Genomic DNA, 19,547 nt, shown 5'->3' on the forward strand with positions numbered 1-19,547 from the left:
CTGAGGAACTGCGATAAAACTAAATTTTCAAGCCTAACAGAATAATGTCAAACTACTTATTGTTTCGTTAAAAAATGACAAGGTAAGATATTGGATAAACGTAAGGGAATAAGAGTATCTTTTCCCATGGAGGAGTGAAAGAAGTCGATTTGGTTAAGAGATAGATGCGTGTACAATCAGAGTGGCAGAGATTGTTATCAGCACCAAGTAGAAAATGGTGGAACTGGGAAGATGTTGCGTTAGAACAAGAAAAAGAGAGAAATGGGGAGATAAACAGATGAACTAGATCATGAGTCAGGCAGGATAAGTAAAATAAAAGCAGTAAAGGGCAACAGGGACAAACTTACAGTGAGAGCTAGAGAGCAAGAAAATGAGGGGGGAGAAGAGAAATTGGAATTGTCACTCTGGAAAAAGGATTAGCCAGAAGGGAGCTACAGGAGAACGGGGGCGATGAAGCCATGCTTGACTCTGCCTGTAGAGACAGGCATCATCTCTCTAATGAGCACCTCAGGGAACAAGAAGGCATCACAGCAGCCTGGAGGCAATGGGACCCTCCTAGACAGGACTGATGGGACCGTACCTGGTGCTCAGATCCAGGCACCTCATTATCCAAAAGGTGCAGAGAAGCTGGAAGGAGTTCAGGGACACGATGGAACAATGGCTAAGATGCAGAGAAAAATGACTGATGATAAAAGATTAAAGCACTAAACGAGCACATCTTGGCAGAGCAACAAGTGGAAGGGCAAAGTAGCTATCTACAAACAGGCAAAGGACATAAATAATCTAGAGGAAAAACATTATTATTTAACCTGGTACCAAGGGGAGAGGTTTATAGAGAATAATTACAATAAGGCAGAAAAGAAGGCAACCCTAGAATTAGGAAGGGAAGTATAAACATACAAGTGAAAAATCTGTTCACCTGGTATGGAGCGAGGCACGTCCTGGGAAATAGCTGATATCAGTCTGTATGCATAAGATACAAGCAACTTGACCACTCAGATGGTTACCACGATTCTAGAGGACAAAGCAATCAACAGAATAAAAAAAATTGGAATCATGTTAACAGTTCAAGCTCAATTTTCAAAAGAACTGAAAAGTTTAGCTTTATCCTCCATATTTTGTTCATACAAAGGTCTTCATTAATTAATGGCTTGAAATGGTATAGTAATTCAGCAGTTTTCAGAAGGGAATAAAATGGGATAGTAAATCCTTTTCATATGGCTTCCAGTGATTCTATGTGTTCACTTGCAATATGGTATTTTTAAAGATTAAAATGTAAATGAATCACTTATATAATTAGACATGCAGGGAGATAGAAAACCTTGAAATCACCATTCCTGTGGGAGGGACATGACTCGTCACAGAAGGAAGCAAAGGATTCCCAGGTGGAACTTCATCCATAATAACACATGCTACTCCATGTCTTTGTAGGCCATCTGTGTTCTCCCAATGAATCACACTGGAATAGCCACCCTATCATGTGAAGAAACTGTGAACTACCCACATAGTATTATTTTTGGATTACGATATTTGGGTCAGCAAAACATGTCACCATCACCCTCACACACTCAAATATTTATAGGGCTATGTTGAAGTTTTCTTCCATTAAATAAAACCCAAAGTGCAGATGTCAGTATTTTAAGAAAACTCCTGATACTCGATAGAAAACTAAATACATGAAATTCTTATACAGTTCTGGTCATATTTTCCACTCGCTTTCATTTACATTTTTATGTGCTTGACAAACTTTCATCTCTGTGCTTTGAGAGGCAATCTAATAATAATCTGTACCTGTTGTATAGCTATTTCCAAACTGTAAAACACGTGTGCTTTTTGTCTCATTTGACCCTCACCTTTGGAGTTAGGTATTATTAATCCTCCGTTTTACCAATAACAAAGCTGAGAATAAGAGGAAATACTGTAGAAGCTAAAATAAAGTTGACATTAAGAACCACCAACAGCAAGGACTGACTGGAATCTTCTGACTACATGCCCGGTGATCTTTCCACTGCCCTGGATTTCTTGCATGATTTGTGTCCTCAATCACAGCACCCATAAGCACTCATAGTTCACATACAGTGATTACTGTGTAAAGCCACATCCTCATTATGAGTTTCTTGGGAATCATTAAAGCACAATTCTTATAAGAGAAATGAAAGAAGCAGATGGAGTAGATCAGGTAAAAAAATAATAACAAAACTTAGTTGCTAAAGTTTCCAGAATGTATAGCCATTTGTTTTCACAAAATGACATATTGTAGTTAATTAAAATACAACTCCTGCCACAATAAAAAAGACAGTGGAAGTTTCTGGTAGATTGAAGCATTCAGGACAAGGGATTCTGAAGAGAACTGGGGTGGAGAGAAAACAATATGGCAGAGGTATACTAGCAGAGTGAAGAGAGAACAATGTAGAAAAAGAGTGGAAACTCTGTCAAGGTTCCAGGAACTGAAAAGCGAGCATATGCACAAAAAGAAACTTGGCAACTTCATTCCAAATGCACCAAACAGCAATCTGCAGAACAGAAGTTCCCAGTAGCTTAGAGGAAATACACTTAGCAGAGACAAACATCATCTTGGAACTGACTGAGAGGAAAGTAACATTTAAAATGCTCAGACTCCTTGGAAGACAGAAGTAAAGGAACTGAGTCAGCAAATGAATGTCACAGGGCAAAGGTTCAGAGGCCAAGGACATCCCCAGCAGTGAGCTAGTGACCTGGAAGGACAAAGATGTAGTAAGAAAGGCAGGAACAGGAGAGGGAAAGCAGTATATTCTAAAATGTTAATCTACATTTTGAAGGGAAGGGGGAAATTCCTAAAAGAAATTAGTAGGAATGTGAAACATAGAGAGAGTAAAGGAAAGGAAAAAAAAAAGCAGTCTTTGAAAGTGCCTCTCCAAGAAAATGAGGTAATATTTGTGTAGCACTGGAGAGCCTGAGCCTTGGAATCAAACCTCCTGGGTCCACATCCCGTTCTTCACACTTAGTAGGCGGGAACTTGGGCAAGTTATGTAATCTCTCTGTGCCTCAGTTTCCTCATCTGTGTAAAGTAGAAAATAATATCACTCACCACACAACAGAATCATAATTTAGTAAGAAAATTCTTGCAAAGCAAAGAACATAGTGCTTGTGAGAAAGTGAACAGTAAAATAAAGCTAAATTTCTAAAAATTCATGAGAGTATATTTATCACACTTGAAAAATAAGAACTGGAATCTGAAAAAAACAAAGGCTATATAAAGAGAGTACACATGATAGGAAAATAAATAAGGAAAGAAAGAGTCCTGTGTCCAACAGAAAGGACGTAAGGAGAGTGAGAACGATTAAGATTAAGGCTGCATTTTTTAAAGTAATGAAAAAAATGAGAGATGTTACTTAAATTTTATCTGATCCAAAGCAATGTTCTATGAAAAATGTAAATTCATGGAAAATGGGCAAAGAACCCTATTATTTTTGAAAGACCCAATTCAGAAATCCAGCTTCAGTCATTCAGAGAGGGGCCCTTTTTCTAATTCCCAGAATTGCCTTCAACTGGCCAAGTGTTTCAATCCTGATTCAAGTAAATAATCAAGCATTTCATGTCTGAATGCCCTTTCAAAACAGTAGGAAAAAAAAAGTAAGTCCTGCCTATCTTCCAAATATAAACTGAAATGAGTAAAGTCACAGATGCCTGTTCTAACAAAGAAGGCTTGAACTTGCACTGTAAGTTATAAACGTTTTTTAAATGGAACCATCAATAATAATGATAATAAACAACCTTTTTTGAATGCTTACTATGTGCTAAACTCAATGATTTTCATTTCAAGCTGCTGCAGGTAGATATTTTTAATCCAAATTAGCTTGTGATGAAACTGATGCTCAGAGAAGTTAAACGAGTGTTTCAGGTCATATAGTCAGTCAGTAGCAGAGCATGGATTTGACCGAAGGTCTCTCTGAGTAAAAGTTTGCTCTTTTAACAATGTTTCTATTGCAAAGCCGTTCTTGAATAATAATTTGAACTGAGCAACTACATCGTATAATGCCATGCATCCTAGATTTAAACTAGTTATTTAAACTAGTATTCTTTTTTTTTTTTTAATTTATTTAATTTATTTATTTTTGGCTGTGTTGGGTCTTCATTGCTGCACTCGGGCTTTCTCTAGTTGCGGCAAACGGGGGCTACTCTTCCTTGAGGTGCTCGTGCTTCTCACTGCTGTGGCTTTTCTTGTTGCGGAGCACGGGCTCTAGGTGCGCGGGCTTCAGCAGTTGTGGCACATGGCCTCAGTAGTTGTGGCGCGCGGCTCTAGAGTGCAGTTGTGGCACACGGGCTTAGTGGCTCCGCGGCATGTGGGATCTTCCCAGACCAGGGCTCAAACCCATGTCCCCTGCATTGGCAGGGGGATTCTTAACCACTGCACCACCAGGGAAGCCCTCAACTAGTGTTCTTAAATCATTTTTAATTTTGGTAAACAAAAACCCATGTAACATGAAATTTATCATCTTAACCATTTTTAAGTGTGCAACTTAGTATTGTTGTGTATATTCACATTGTTGTGCAACAGATCTCCAGAACTTTTTCATCTTACAAAACTGAAACTCTACACTCATTGAATAATCCCCCATTTCTCCCTCCCCTCAGTCCCTGAAACCACCATTCCAATTTCTTATTTCTATGAGTTTGGCTACTTAAACACCTCATAGAAGTGGAATCATACACCATGTGTTTTTTTGTGACTGGATTATTTCACTTAACATAATGTCTTCAAGGTTTATCCATGTTGCGGCATGTGACAGGATTTCCTTCTTTTTTAAGGCTGAATCACTTTCCACTGTATGTACACACCATATTTTGTTTGTCCATTTATCCACTGATGGACATTTCGGTTGTTTCCACCTTGTGGCTATTATGAATAATGCTACAATAAATTTGGGTGTGCAAATATTTCTTTGATACCCTGCTTTCAGGTCTTTGGGATATATACCCAGAAGTGGCATTGCTGGATCATGTGGTAATTATATTTTCAATTTTTTAATGGAAACTCCGGACTGTTTTCCTAAGCGGGTGGATCATTTTACATTCCCACTAACAGTGCACAAGGATTCCAATTTCTCTATATCCTCACCAACCCTTGTTATTTTCTGTTGTTTGGACAGTAGCCATCTTAATAGATGTGAAGTGATAACTAATGGTGGTTTTGATTTGCATTTCTCTAACGATTAGTTATATTGAGCATCTTTTCATATGCTTATTGGCTATTTCTAAATGTTCTTTGAATAAATATCTATTTAATCCTTTGCTCATTTTTCAATCAGTTTTTTGTTGTTGTTGCCGTTATTGAGTTGTAGGAGTCCTTTATATATTCTGGATATTAACACTTTTCAGATATATGATTTGCAATTATTTCTTCTATGTCATAGGTTGCCTTTTCACTCTGTTGTTTGTTCTGATGCACAGAAGTTTTAAAATTTGATATAGTCCTCCAAACTAGTATATGTTTACCCAAACCTCTACCCCTCTATCGATCTATCTGTCGATCTATCTATCTACCTACTTACCTATCCAAACCCTTGTGAAAGTAGGCAACCAAATTTCATGAAAACCAAGAAGACAGAAAGAATTTTTAGACCACTTAGTTATTTAAAAGTAATTTTGAGGGGAAAAAAAATGAAATCCCTTTAGTCATTCTCAGTTCTCATAGTCTAAACATCTCCTCAAGCTGTATTTGATTTTCATGTTTAAAGAGGCATGGATTTTTTTTCATACAACACAGCCTCTAAATACAAGCCAATTACTTCATCTGTGCTGAAGTAAAAAGACAGTGACTTGATTCAATGTAGAAGGAAAACTTTCAGTGTTAATGTATTTTTGAGAGACTGAATGTCAGCTCGTAACCTGGCACACAAATGCTGTATAATACATTTTATGTATTACTTTAGTGACTTTTCAGAATAATATTGAAAAGACGAAATTTTAACTTTAAATATTGAACTTAGAACCTGTATAAGGTTCAACTCCACTGTACTCTGTTTGTAGTTGGTCAACAAAATGTGGTCCTTTACTAAAGGGGATAACAGTGTACTTAAAAAAAACATGTATACAAACAGCTATAATTTAGACAGAATGTAAGTGCTATAAGAGGTATAAAATATGAACTAAATTGTTAAAAATTATTTCTTGACTGAGATGGGAGGGGAATGGAGTGGAAATTTCATAGTCGGGATAGCATTTAAGCTGGAATTTGAGAGTGGGTAATATTTCAAGAGACACATAAGATATGGTATGAGAAAAGAGGTGATGTTATAATTTCGTGTGGATAAAATAAGTGTGATCTAAGCTGCAAAGTTAGATTAAACCCAGGTCATACCAATTTAAAGCACTTAAACTGGATTCTGCCATCACTCTGGACAGGGAATGGATGACAACAGTGGCATTAGAGTACAGTTGATGATGAAAGGATCACGATTATCAGGAGAAAATTGTGCCTTACCCACAATGGTTTCATTACTTGTGATTTTTCAGTAACTTGATGCATATGTACAACAATTTTTTAAAATTCACATTTAAGTCCACTTCTGCTCATTCCCTTTAAACAAAACAACTATTCCTGATCTCTCTCATATGAAACAGGAATAAGTGTGATATAAGGAGTCCCATTGTATGGAGAGAAGATATGGTAGAGAAAATAGATACATAAATCAAGGGAAAATGCAAACTGCTTCACAAATTTTAAAAGGTATATGGTCTCCCTAACAGAAAATTATATAAATATATACCCAAGCATATCACATGCTTCAGTAGTTTTTTAATCAACAAGGAAGGTACCAACAAGATGATAAGCAACACAAGGAGGTTTAATAACCATGAGTATCTAATTTGGTTAGAATGAGGTTGCTTTCACTTTTATTTAGTACAGGGTTTCTTACACATACACACACACGTATATACACACGCATGACACTTAATACCATTTTTAGTTTTGCTTAGATTATGTGTTTTTCTATAAAACCTTTATCTTGCCAAATACAATGTTCCTAACCAAGATAAAGGTTTCGGAATGCAACATTCTAAGTTAGTTAGAGCTTATGATTAAATGAGAACAGGAATATGAATTAGGAGACTATTAAAATAATACAGGCAAAAGACCATGAACGTTTGAATCATGGTGTAGGCAATGAGAATAAAAAGAAGGGAAATTTTAAGAAAACTTGCTGAACTAACTGGAAATAAAGAGCAAAGGAAAGTGATCATAACAGCAGCTAACATTTATGCAGGGATAACTAAAGAACAGACACTATTCTAAGTTGCGAACTCACTGATTTATTTAATCCCCACATTAACCTGTTAAATATTCTTATTACTCCATTTTACAGTCCTGGAAACTAAAACAGAAAGATAAAATTAGATGTCCAAAGCTACAATTCAATAAGTGACAGAGTCAGGATGGGAAAACACATGCTCTACACTGCATTAGGGATGATTGTTAATTAAATTCAGATTACTAGTTGAATCGTGACAAAAGAAATAAAGAGGTTAAGAAAATAAAATCCTGTTTTATTTTACACATTTTATGTTTGAAGGCCAGGAAGATATAAAGAAATATGAGTTGGAGGTTTTGTACAGGAGAGTGTAACATGGAAAAGACTGTGGCCAAAACAAGTGATCATACCATAGTCTGAATGATGGTGTATAGGTGTTGCGAAGGTGAGTATAAATTATCAAATTTGTCAAAAGTTGTCTGAACATTGTTCTGAGATCAACACAAATTATTTGGTCCAGAGTAATATCCACCAGTAAGGATGGGCTGGTGAACCAGCAGGTAATTCAATAGACCCAGACGAATAGAAACCCATGTGAAAATCAAAGAGCTCAGACAAGTATATGCATCATTATGTAGGAAACTACATCAACTACATCAGCATATGAGATGTTACAGTAGGCTGAAAATTTTTGTTTGAAATGCCTGATCTGGCGATCTAGGCTGGATACATAGATAAGTGAAACCAAGAGATTCTGGAAAGATGGAGGACAGCCAAGGCTGGGATGTTCTGATGGAGACAAATCATTTCAGCAGGAGTGAAGAAAAGAAATGAAAAAGCTAGAATGATAGGAGGTTGAGTTACTATAAATTTTGACCTTTAGATGTTACTAAAATTTTCCATGAAACTGCTTCTATTGTTGGAGATCCATTTGTTTGAATTTTAGTAGAAATATGATTACTTTCCCCTAAAATTCCCTGAATTTTTTTTTTTGATACCACAGAAATATCCTCAGGAAGAGATATAAGCACTCAAGCTCTCCCTATATAGAGATATGATCAAAAGACAAATACATTTAAGAAGGGAGACTGTATTTTCACATCAACTCATCAGTTGAAAAAAATACATATAAAACTTGGGGAATTATTATTCCAGGAAGGATGGAATTTCCCTCTACAGGAAAATATCCACAACTGAAAGATGTAATGCAATAAATAAATACATGATTAAGAGAAAAATAAGACTGCACATCTGCTTCCTGGTAGAACTTTGATGAATACATTGGGAAATGTTTCTTTTGGTTTCTATTATTAAAGGTGACCACATCCAGAAAGCATGATATTGTGTAAAAATGTTATCTCTTTTTCTTCGTTCACACCCAAATGATGATTGGAAAGTGGCAACATTTTACATAAGGCTATCTCCTACAGACAAAGAACTATAAACAACAAACCAGTAACTGCAGAGGATACTATTAACATAATACTTTTGATAAGGACATTTATTTTGGATTAAAGTCTACACTACAGTTGAATGGCTTGACAGAATTTTGTACCAGAGTTTCATATTTTAAAAATGTGGAAAAGACCCATCTCTGCCAGCATAATCTACCTATTACTTAGCATTTTGGTGGGGGGATATGTGCAGTTAGACACCAGTCCTTAACAAACAAGGGCGTGGTTGTTATGCAGATGTAAGTCTGTGGCCTTCTCCAGCAAAAAGAGTTTAAGATTCGGTTATCCTTCTCTTCCTGATACGGAGTGGAAGACACCCTTACAAATGGATGTTTCCTTTATAAATGTAAATTTCTCTTACAAAAGGGTAACTTCTACTAGATTTTCAGAGCTTCTCCTATACCTGTGGTCTCTTAAAAAGAACCAGGGCAAGATAAGCCTTATGCCAAAGAGGCAGTTTCAGAGGGCGACATATTTGCTCCCCTTCAGATATATGCATATATATGTATATATAAGAGTGTGTATACATGAATATATAGATTAAAAATTCTATAGTGCTAATATAAGGTATACATTGATAAATGTACCCTTTTTTAAATAATGAAAGTAGATAGAGATCAGCTCAAGAGCAGCTCTATAGCATTGGTGATCATAACCAGAACAGAGCTTTTGATTATCAGATAAGAAAATCAATATATTCTTTCAGAAATGGTCATCACTATGTGACTAGCAGTCATCATCTTGCCTGGATCTAAGTGTCGACAATTCTCGCAGAACGCATTAAATTTATTTTCTAAATCATCTGTCGACATCCGTAAAAAGTAGGATGTCTGCCCCTCTAGGAGTGAAGAGACGTCAGCTATAAACTCAGCTTTGTGATGACTCAGTTGTGTGCCTCTGAACACACTACAACCAGTGTCTTATAGATGTGGATCATGAATTACTCAAGCCTGGGGCCATTCCTCTCCAAACATTCAGCACCAATTTTGAATATAGAAGTTGTTCTTTCATGTTTAAGGAAGGAAGGAAGGGAGAGAGGGAGGGAAGGAAGAACTCACATTACTTCATCCTCAGTCCTCTCTGTAAAATTAAACAGTTGGACTAGACATTCTCTCAAGTTGTTTTTTTATTCTGAAATATCACAAGTCTATGAGACAAAAAATTATTTTACTATTTATCATTTTTTTAATTACAGGCATTTCAAAATAGGTATCCTGAGACTGACAATTTATCAGGCTTACCCTCTATTCCCCAGGCTGGAATTAAAACAAACAAACACACAAACAAACAAAAGCCCTCAGGTACTAGTTCTCTTAAATAAGTTTTAACAAAATACACCCATGTTGCAGAAATTCCAAAATTCCGTATTGGATATGCACAAATTCAATATACTTAGAATGTAAAACTGAACTTTAGGAGTACTATTTCCTAAACTAACAGGTTGTCTGCTACTTTCACATAGTAATTTTTGTTCTTAACAGTCTTTCAAATGCAGGTAATCTAAAGCCAAAATAAACTGATAGTAAGGAGGCAAAATAGAGTACTTAAACCATTTCCATAGCTTATTAACTAAATGGTACACAAAGTTCAACTACTACCTAACATATTTTTTTAAATTAAATAACTACTGCTATCTACGAGACTTATTTTAGATGTCTTTGATTAAGAGAAGAATAATCATTCTATGATTTTCAGATTCTTTCTAAAAATAAAAAGAATAGCTTAAGTATCTATTTCATTATTTATTTATACAAAATAATAGTTTGCTGATGCTACATCTGACTCAGGATCTTATTTTTGACTCTCACAGGTCTACTTTGATTTTATTTTTTTTTCACTTGTAATTACAAATAAACAAAGACTGATTGCTATGTTAGGTGTCAAGGAGAATGAACCAGATGTGGACATACATCTCCACCCTAGGAGTGGATGGTTTGCTAGAGGTATAAAATGTATTTTAAATTAAAATAATTTATTATAAAATGTGAATATGTGTGACAGGGAAAATAAGTTACCGAACTGATTTATGTTTCATGAATTGTTATTCTGATGAAGAACATGAGATTTGCATTAGCTTTTGAAAAATAGACAGGACACCAAAAGATTAAAAAAAAAAAGACAAAAGGATGAACAGCATGAGAAATACCGGATGCTAAATGTTAAATATACATGACAACAAAATAAGGATTCACTATTTTATTTCACAAACTAAATATTTAGTTAAGATAGTCATTGGCTTATATTTCCAGTTCCGTGATATCTGCCTGAAAGTTGCTGTCTACACAAACTCTCCATCCTCTGTATCTAAAGATTATTTTCGCAACCTGAAATATTTAAAACTTCCTTTAGCAGGAAAAAATTCATGAGATATTTTATATCCTGCTGAGATCAAGTGTGACCTCAGACCTTATACGTGGGAAGATATTGTGAATTCTGGAAACAATATACATTGGTTTCAAAAAGCATAACATCAATGAGAAAGTTTTAATGCTAATACATCTATGCTCTGAGAGGAATATAAAACAGTTCTGAGTCAGGCTGAGAGCAAAGTTCCCATCATAATAATAATGCTTTGACTATACAGGGCAAAATCGTGAAATACATAAATAACAGACAGTAAAAGTCTGATATGATAGCCTTGTATTTCTCTAGTACCCTTATTTTCTATTCTCATCACCGGCGTGTTAGTCCAGACCTTATTTTATCTATAAAGAGTCTCTTAGCTGGTCTCCCTGAAAATTATTCCTAGGTTCATCTTCCTAAAATACCAATTCTTGGGTTATTTCATGGTTCAAAAACTTTTAGTGGCTCCCAATTGCCTGCAGAATAAAATCCAAAGTCTGTATCCTGGCATTTCAAGGCTTTTGTAAACAGTAAAACACGCTTAATGAATATTGGTGAGAAGAAATAAAACTATTAGTGTTGATTTATTAAATAACAATGGTGTCAGGCACTGGGAGAGATTCTTTATTTACATTTTCTCATTTAATACTCACATGTGTTTTGAATACACAGCTGTCATTTACCCCACTTCAATATATGAGTATACCAAAGCCGACAGAGTTAAATAACAGCGAATTTTCCCAAATAATAAATTGTGACTCCGAAGTGTGCTCCCTTTCCACCACGAGATAGTGTAAACACTTGTGTGTACAATATCACAACCATAATAGAAGAAAGTACACGATGAGATCATAATAAGAATTTAAACTGCTTGTTAAGTGGATGATCAATTGCCTTAGACTGGGGTTTACCGGAAAAAGCACTGGCAGAGGAATCAAGACCATGAGAGAGGTCAGGATTAATAATTTATGTGTCTTTCTCATTTAAATAATAACGAAAATGAGGACAGGGAATGGATCAGGGAGGAAAGTCTGTAGAGAGAAAAGAACAGAACTGTGGGCAAACTGCAATTAGTGGGAGGAAGAGAAAGGGGAACCAGTGACGGAGCTAGAGAAGAAGCAAGCCATCAGATACAACCCAGGAATTATAGGGGCCCCCAAAGAAGAACATGCATGAGAACCTCAGGACTGTTCCACCTTCCCTGTCTTCAGTCCTGAGCTACGGACCTGGAACAGGAGGTGCTACCTTGGCCCGGGTCACACTTTTTTAATGACCTTGGATCTACCCAGAAAACCACTATTAGCCTGGCTGGTCCCCATAAATGACACTTAAAAGTAGTCATTTGTAAAAAAAAAACTCCCCTGCCCCAGCAAAATACTTATTTAGAAAAGTAATATAAATAATCTCCCTTACTTAAAATCTCATCAAGAGACAAGCCAGGAGATTTATAAATACTCAGGAAAGAAATAAAAAACCGACAGGAGTAAGAGTGAATTGACAAAAGCAAAACAAACAAACTAAATTGACTCTGGGTTCTAGTTTCTAAAATTGCTTCCTTCTCTTAATTTGCTCTAATAAAATCATCCTTAAGAACTCATGGAATAGAAAATGCCACATACTAAAGATATATCTATCTATCTATATAGACAGATAGGTAGAGATGAAACATTTTGCATCCATTTACATCAATCTATTTGCAACCATAGGAAAATATTTAATATTCCTGGGATGAGCACTGTGAGAGGCTTTATAATTATTTAGAAAATATTTAGAAATTATTTCAAGTAAATCTTATTTATCCTGTCTCTGAAACATTTCACTTTCTGTGAAATAGACATAGGGTCTTACATATTGTTATTAATATGATATATATAACATACATAATTAATTTAAGATATATAAAACAATTTATAAATTATTATTCATAAAAAGTATATTGATGAACATTCATAAGCAAAAGTGGCGATTACGGGAACAGACTAATCTGAAACAATACCAAGAAGGGCATTAGAACAGTATTTTCCCATAAAATAACTAGAACATTATTCAGTTTCACTTCCACTTGCTCAGAAGCTGAAGTGACCTTAAGTTCAATTTCTGGAAAATATCACTGATTAACATACTTTCTGCTGCCACTAGTTATATTGCAGAGAACTGCCAAGAAGGTGAGGCAGCATGGGACAAAGATGTTCTTTGTGTATTAGATTGCTTATATCTAGATGCAGGAGCTACCCATTTATCTCTGGGCTCTTCCGAAACTTCCTCCTTGAGAGATGCCTCACTTAGGGAACTTGATTCCATAAGTGCTGTACTGCAGGTTCCTGCAAGGTCCCCTGAAGCCCAACATTTAGGGAGCAAAAATCCAGGGACCTCTTAGTAGCTGGATGAGGGCACCAAGTTCAGCACTGGTATAGAGTCTAGAAAAAGTCTAGTACCTGGGCATGAGACTGCACTACAAGAGACTGTCACGGGGCCAATTTCCACATCCTCTAGTGGACGGATAGCAAATCAGGTCACTGTGTTTCCCTTCACTCCTTATAAACGAGACCAACATAGAATATTCTGAAACCGCACAATAGTGAGAGCATTTAATAAGAGGTTTCAAGAGCAGTAACTGGTTAGCAGAGGTACAGGGACAAGATGGTGATCAAACAGTGGAAGTAATCTGCTGGCAAGGGGATTAGAATGACAGTAGGCCCACACTGGAGGGCTAGAGAAGTGTCTGTGCATTGGGTGAAAAAAGTCAGGGGCAGGGGGATGTGCAAGCTGTTGAACATATCTGTATTGTTTATTTGGGGACGGAGCACTTTATTAAGGAAATATGCAATGTTATAAATCCAGTAGTAGATAGCTAAGGAATGGTGGGATGCTACAAAATAAACCTGGAAATTTAGATGGGGCCTCAAAGGATTTTATTACCTGCTGTTTAGCCTCTGTAAGTAGCTGCTGCTTCTGAGACAGCTGGTATTGAAGGGTTCCTTTGCCCTGGATTCTCCCTCACATCCTTATAGCATGGTCTGTTGCACTGCGCCCCCAAATGATGTCCCTTTAAAAGGTGGTAATAGCCAATCCTAAAATGTCATTCTCTTATCCAGGAATATACCTGAGGGAGGTCACCAAAGGACTTTTTTTGAATGAGGTGAATGTAACTCAGCAGATAAAGAACAAGAAGGCAGTAGGACAGTGGGTAGGTGGTGTGAGAATCTGACCTATGTGTAATTTGCATCATCTGTGTAAGGATAACAGAAAGATAACACACAGATATTGTAATGTGCCACGCAGATTTTGATGTTAACCTATATTAACCTATTTATTTCTCACAATAACCCTATGAGGTTAGTGCCTTCATGAACCCCCAGTTAAAAGACGGGAGACAGATATAGAAAGGTCAAGTAACTTGTCTAAACCACACAGCTCAGAGGTGACAGAGCTAGGATCTGAATCCAAGCTGTCTGCTTTCATAGGGCATTGTCTTTTTTTTTTTTCATTAATTTTGAGTATACTTGATTTACAATGTTAGTTTCAGGTGTACAGCAAAGTGAATCAGTTACACATATACATATATCCACTCTTTTTTAGATTCTTTTCCTATATAGGTCATTACAGAGTATTGAGTAGAGTCCCTGTGTTATACAGTAGGTCCTTATTAGTCATCTATTTTATATATAGTAGTGTGTGTATGTCATAGTCTGAACCATTGCACCACATTTCCCCCCCCCCAACTTGAAAGCCTCAGTTTAAAGTTACAGTAATCAAAGATTCTTTCAGTTACCAGAGTGACCTCCTTTATAAGTATACAGTATTGAGCAATGAACACTAGCCCACAGGTGTTGTAGTGGTGTGGTGACACACCTGGGACCCAAGAGAGAAGTCAGGGATGGAGACAATACTCTAAGCATAATCTCCACATAGATAAAAGCAGAGGTTAGGGAAGAAGATGACATAACGAAAAGGCTGCAGAGAGAAAAGGCCAAGTCTATGAATAGGACCCTTTGTTTTTGGTTTTTAATATCATAACGAGATTTGATTTGACCCAGGATGATAATGAGTTCCTTTACAATCATCTACTTCATGATTGCAGCCAAGGTTTCTCATCTGTATTTCGTCAGTGACTCTTAGAGTGCCCAGTACATGGAAGGCACTCAACAAATACTTCGTGAATTAAAGAAAAGATGAAAAGGGAATTCAAGATAGGAAGGCATCAAGAATGAGATGAATATGTGTGAAATAACCTTTACAAAAAAGGAATGCACGTGCGAAATAAACTTTATGATGAATTACACATCTAAAGTAGTTACAAGAGGAAAAAACAGGTAAGGGATACTGAATAGATTAATTTATATTCATGTATTAGAGACGGTGTACTTATTACATACAAGATTAGGTGGTATGCATGGAAGTATGAAGAAAGCTGTCAAGGTAGCAACCATTTGATCCTTATTCTTGAGAAACTTAGTCCAACTAAGAGAGAGAGTAATAGTTACTGAAACTGAAAAAGATCTTACAAAGAGGAGGGCAGAATTTGAGTGAAAAACACTTTTGCAAGCAAGATTTAGTGGACATATGTGAGGGTGGCTAGGGGAGTGGGCATTGGTTGGGGGCCAGGAGAAGTGATGGCAGTAAAAGACAAAATTATCCAAGTGAAAGGAGAAATCACTGCAAAGCCCCATGAGGAACGAGTACAGAAATGGTAGGCCCATGTGGTCGATGCCAGTTTGTCCTGTTATTAATTTGGGGAATTTATGAGACTTAGTTTTGGCTCATCCTAATACATTATCCACTTAAAGCACACTTTTTAACACCACTTGTACACAGTAAAGGAAAAAAGGGAAAGTCTAAATTGTCATTTCTGATTAACAGAAATAGCCAAGGGTTACAAATATATAAAAGAATGATTGGTGGCTATCATGAAGATGATGGTTATGTGTTCGATAAATACTAGGGGAAAGCAGATCTGAATGCAATTCTTATTCTTAATAAGTCTCAAGTGAAAGTGCACAGGATATGAATGACTACTCACTGTACTCTAATAACTTTTGATATATGGATCAAAAGTACCATTTTCTGGAATATGAAAAGGCCTATGTGATAATGACACAACAAAAGAAGGGCTCCAAACAATCAACACCCAGAGACTGGGGGTAGGGTCAAGTGAGGAATCCTAGTATCTCAGCCCAAGCTCTTTGAAGGGTTTATTGAGTGCACATGTGTAAGCATAGCATTCCTCTTCTATGTAAGTTACTTCTGCCAAAAACTTGCCCTTTTTAAAACCTGAACAATGAACACTCTCTGCCAAACCTCATTACAGTGTAGTCTCAGACAATAATCCCCAGGGCTCTGTGAAATGTGAATCAAGCCAAAGAAAGGGAAATGTTATTCTCTAATCTGTATATCCAGTACAAATGCTTTTGAACAGCTACTTTACAGGTGATAAAAGTCTTCATAAGTTGATACAATAATTTCTTGATTTATATCAATTTTCCATTTTAAAATTATACATAACTCATCTTACACTATTTCATCATGCAAATACTTTTGCAGACAGAATAGTCTGGCTACTTTAACCTTCTACCAACCTGCTCGGAAAGCAACTTGTAACACCCTAATTTGATTTTGATATGGAACTATCTGAAGCTACAAGACAGAAGCTAGTGTGGCCAAAAGAATGAATTTTGAATCAGAACATATGTCAAGGGTAAAGTTAATAGGTATACAATTTCACTACTATTTAAAAAACTTGTCTTCTGATAAGGAGAGTCAAACATCAAAATTGATGAGATTTGAGATGATTATTTACATTTGAAACAATTTTTTAAAAATAATACTCTAGTTATAATTATGTATTCATAAGTCATCAATTACTTGAAAATATGTTGATATGAAGTGAAAAAGGAGACAATGGTACCCCATGCAAAAATGTAAATCACACATAGCTCTACTATACAAATTAGGTATGTGCATTTCTAAAGGTTTTGGTCAGAATTTTATATTTCTTCATTCATTTTTTTGAATGAGTTAAATTATCACAGGCAGGATCTCTCTTTTCAAAATTGTACTCAATTCTCCTGTGTAATGAAAATGAAAACCTTGTATCTAAGATTCCAATGACAGCCCAGAGCATATTAGTTGTATTGATCTGAGTCTTTTTCAGATACTTATTATTATTATTATACTTATTATTTCAGGAAGTTCAATGGGGTATCACCAAAAAAGAGGCCCTTTAGTCACATATTCTGGGATTGAATTCCATGGCTTTTCCCGAACAAGTTGTTGAAATGTGTTTTTTGTGTGCTATGATTCACAAACTAAAAACAGGGGGGAAAAAAAAGCAAGTTTAAACTTTTCAACAACTGCCACAGTAGAGCACAAATTCAACAAAAAGCAGTTAAGTGTAAAGCACAGAGTCAGGTAATTGTTAAATAATTATAAATATGAGATAACAGTATGAGATAACAGTAAAAAAATGACATCAGCATGTATAAAAGCTTCAATAAGAAAGGCGAAATGAGGAAGAAATAGAAAATATGAACAGACCAATCACAAGCACTGAAATTGAAACTGTTATTAAAAATCTTCCAACACACAAAAGCCCAGGACCAGATGGCTTCACAGGCGAATTCTATCAAACAGTTAGAGAAGAGCTAACACCTATCCTTCTCAAACTCTTCCAAAATATTGCAGAGGGAGGAACACTCCCAAACTCATTCTATGAGGCCACCATCACCCTGATACCAAAACCAGACAAAGATGTCAGAAAGAAAGAAAACTACAGGCCAATATCACTGATGAACATAGATGCAAAAATCCTCAACAAAATACTAGCAAACAGAATCCAACAGCACATTAAAAGGATCATACACCATGATCAAGTGGGGTTTATCCCAGGAATGCAAGGATTCTTCAATATATGCAAATCAATCAACGTGATACACCATATTAACAAATTGAAGGAGAAAAACCATATGATCATCTCAATAGATGCAGAGAAAGCTTTCAACAAAATTCAACACCCATTTATGATAAAAGACCTGCAGAAAGTAGGCATAGAGGGAACTTTCCTCAACATAATAAAGGCCATATATGACAAACCCACAGCCAATATTGTCCTCAATGGTGGAAAACTGAAACCATTTCCACTAAGATCAGGAACAAGACAAGGTTGCCCACTCTCACCACTATTATTCAACATAGTTTTGGAAGTGTTAGCCACAGCAATCAGAGAAGAAAAAGAAATAAAAGGAATCCAAATCGGAAAAGAAGAAGTAAAGCTGTCACTGTTTGCAGATGACATGATACTATACATAGAGAATCCTAAAGATACTACCAGAAAACTACTAGAGCTAATCAATGAATTTGGTAAAGTAGCAGGATACAAAATTAATGCACAGAAATCTCTTGCATTTCTATACACTAATGACGAAAAATCTGAAAGTGAAATTAAGAAAACACTCCCGTTTACCATTGCAACAAAAAGAATAAAATATCTAGGAATAAACCTACCTAAGGAGACAAAAGACCTGTATGCAGAAAATTATAGGACACTGATGAAAGAAATTAAAGATGATACAAATAGATGGAGAGATATACCATGTTCTTGGATTGGAAGAATCAACATTGTGAAAATGACTCTACTACCCAAAGCAATCTACAGATTCAATGCAATCCCTATCAAACTACCACTGGCATTTTTCACAGAACTAGAACAAAAAATTTCACAATTTGTATGGAAACACAAAAGACCCCGAATAGCCAAAGCAATCTTGAGAATGAAAAATGGAGCTGGAGGAATCAGGCTCCCTGACTTCAGACTATATTACAAAGCTACAGTAATCAAGACAGTTTGGTACTGGCACAAAAACAGAAATATAGATCAATGGAACAGGATAGAAAGCCCAGAGATAAGCCCATGCACATATGGTCACCTTATCTTTGATAAAGGAGGCAAGCATATACAGTGGAGAAAAAACAGCCTCTTCAATAAGTGGTGCTGGGAAAATTGGACAGGTACATGTAAAAGTATGAAATTAGAACACTCCCTGACACCATACACAAAAATAAACTCAAAATGGATTAAAGACCTAAGTGTAAGGCCAGACACTATCAAACTCTTAGAGGAAAACATAGGCAGAACACTCTATGACATAAATCACAGCAAGATTCTTTTTGACCCAGCTCCTAGAGAAATGGAAATAAAAACAAAAATAAACAAATGGGACCTAATGAAACTTAAAAGCTTTTGCACAGCAAAGGAAACCATAAACAAGACCAAAAGACAACCCTCAGAATGGGAGAAAATATTTGCAAATGAAGCAACTGACAAAGGATTAATCTCCAAGATTTACAAGCAGCTCATGCAGCTCAATAACAAAAAAACGAACAACCCAATCCAAAAATGGGCAGAAGACCTAAATAGACATTTCTCCAAAGAAGATATACAGATGGCCAACAGACACATGAAAGAATGCTCAACGTCATTAATCATTAGAGAAATGCAAATCAAAACTACAATGAGATATCA

At 36.0% G+C, this 19,547-nt stretch overlaps 1 protein-coding gene across 4 annotated transcripts in view; it reads right to left on the bottom strand.

Moving 5' to 3' along the window:
• SEMA3D (semaphorin 3D) overlaps positions 1 to 19,547 on the bottom strand; it is a 206,956-nt gene that overhangs the window by 176,462 nt on the left and 10,947 nt on the right. For 3 of the 4 annotated variants that reach the window (XM_061197665.1, XM_061197663.1, XM_061197664.1), the window contains exon 2: positions 920 to 1,014. The exons of the other annotated variant lie outside the window; for it this stretch is intronic. The gene's annotated coding sequence lies outside the window, so the exon portion shown is untranslated. The remainder of the gene's footprint in view (positions 1 to 919; positions 1,015 to 19,547) is intronic. 4 annotated transcript variants of the gene reach the window in all.

This window comes from Eubalaena glacialis, chromosome 8, assembly GCF_028564815.1.
Source record: "Eubalaena glacialis isolate mEubGla1 chromosome 8, mEubGla1.1.hap2.+ XY, whole genome shotgun sequence".
Classification (NCBI taxonomy): domain Eukaryota; kingdom Metazoa; phylum Chordata; class Mammalia; order Artiodactyla; family Balaenidae; genus Eubalaena; species Eubalaena glacialis.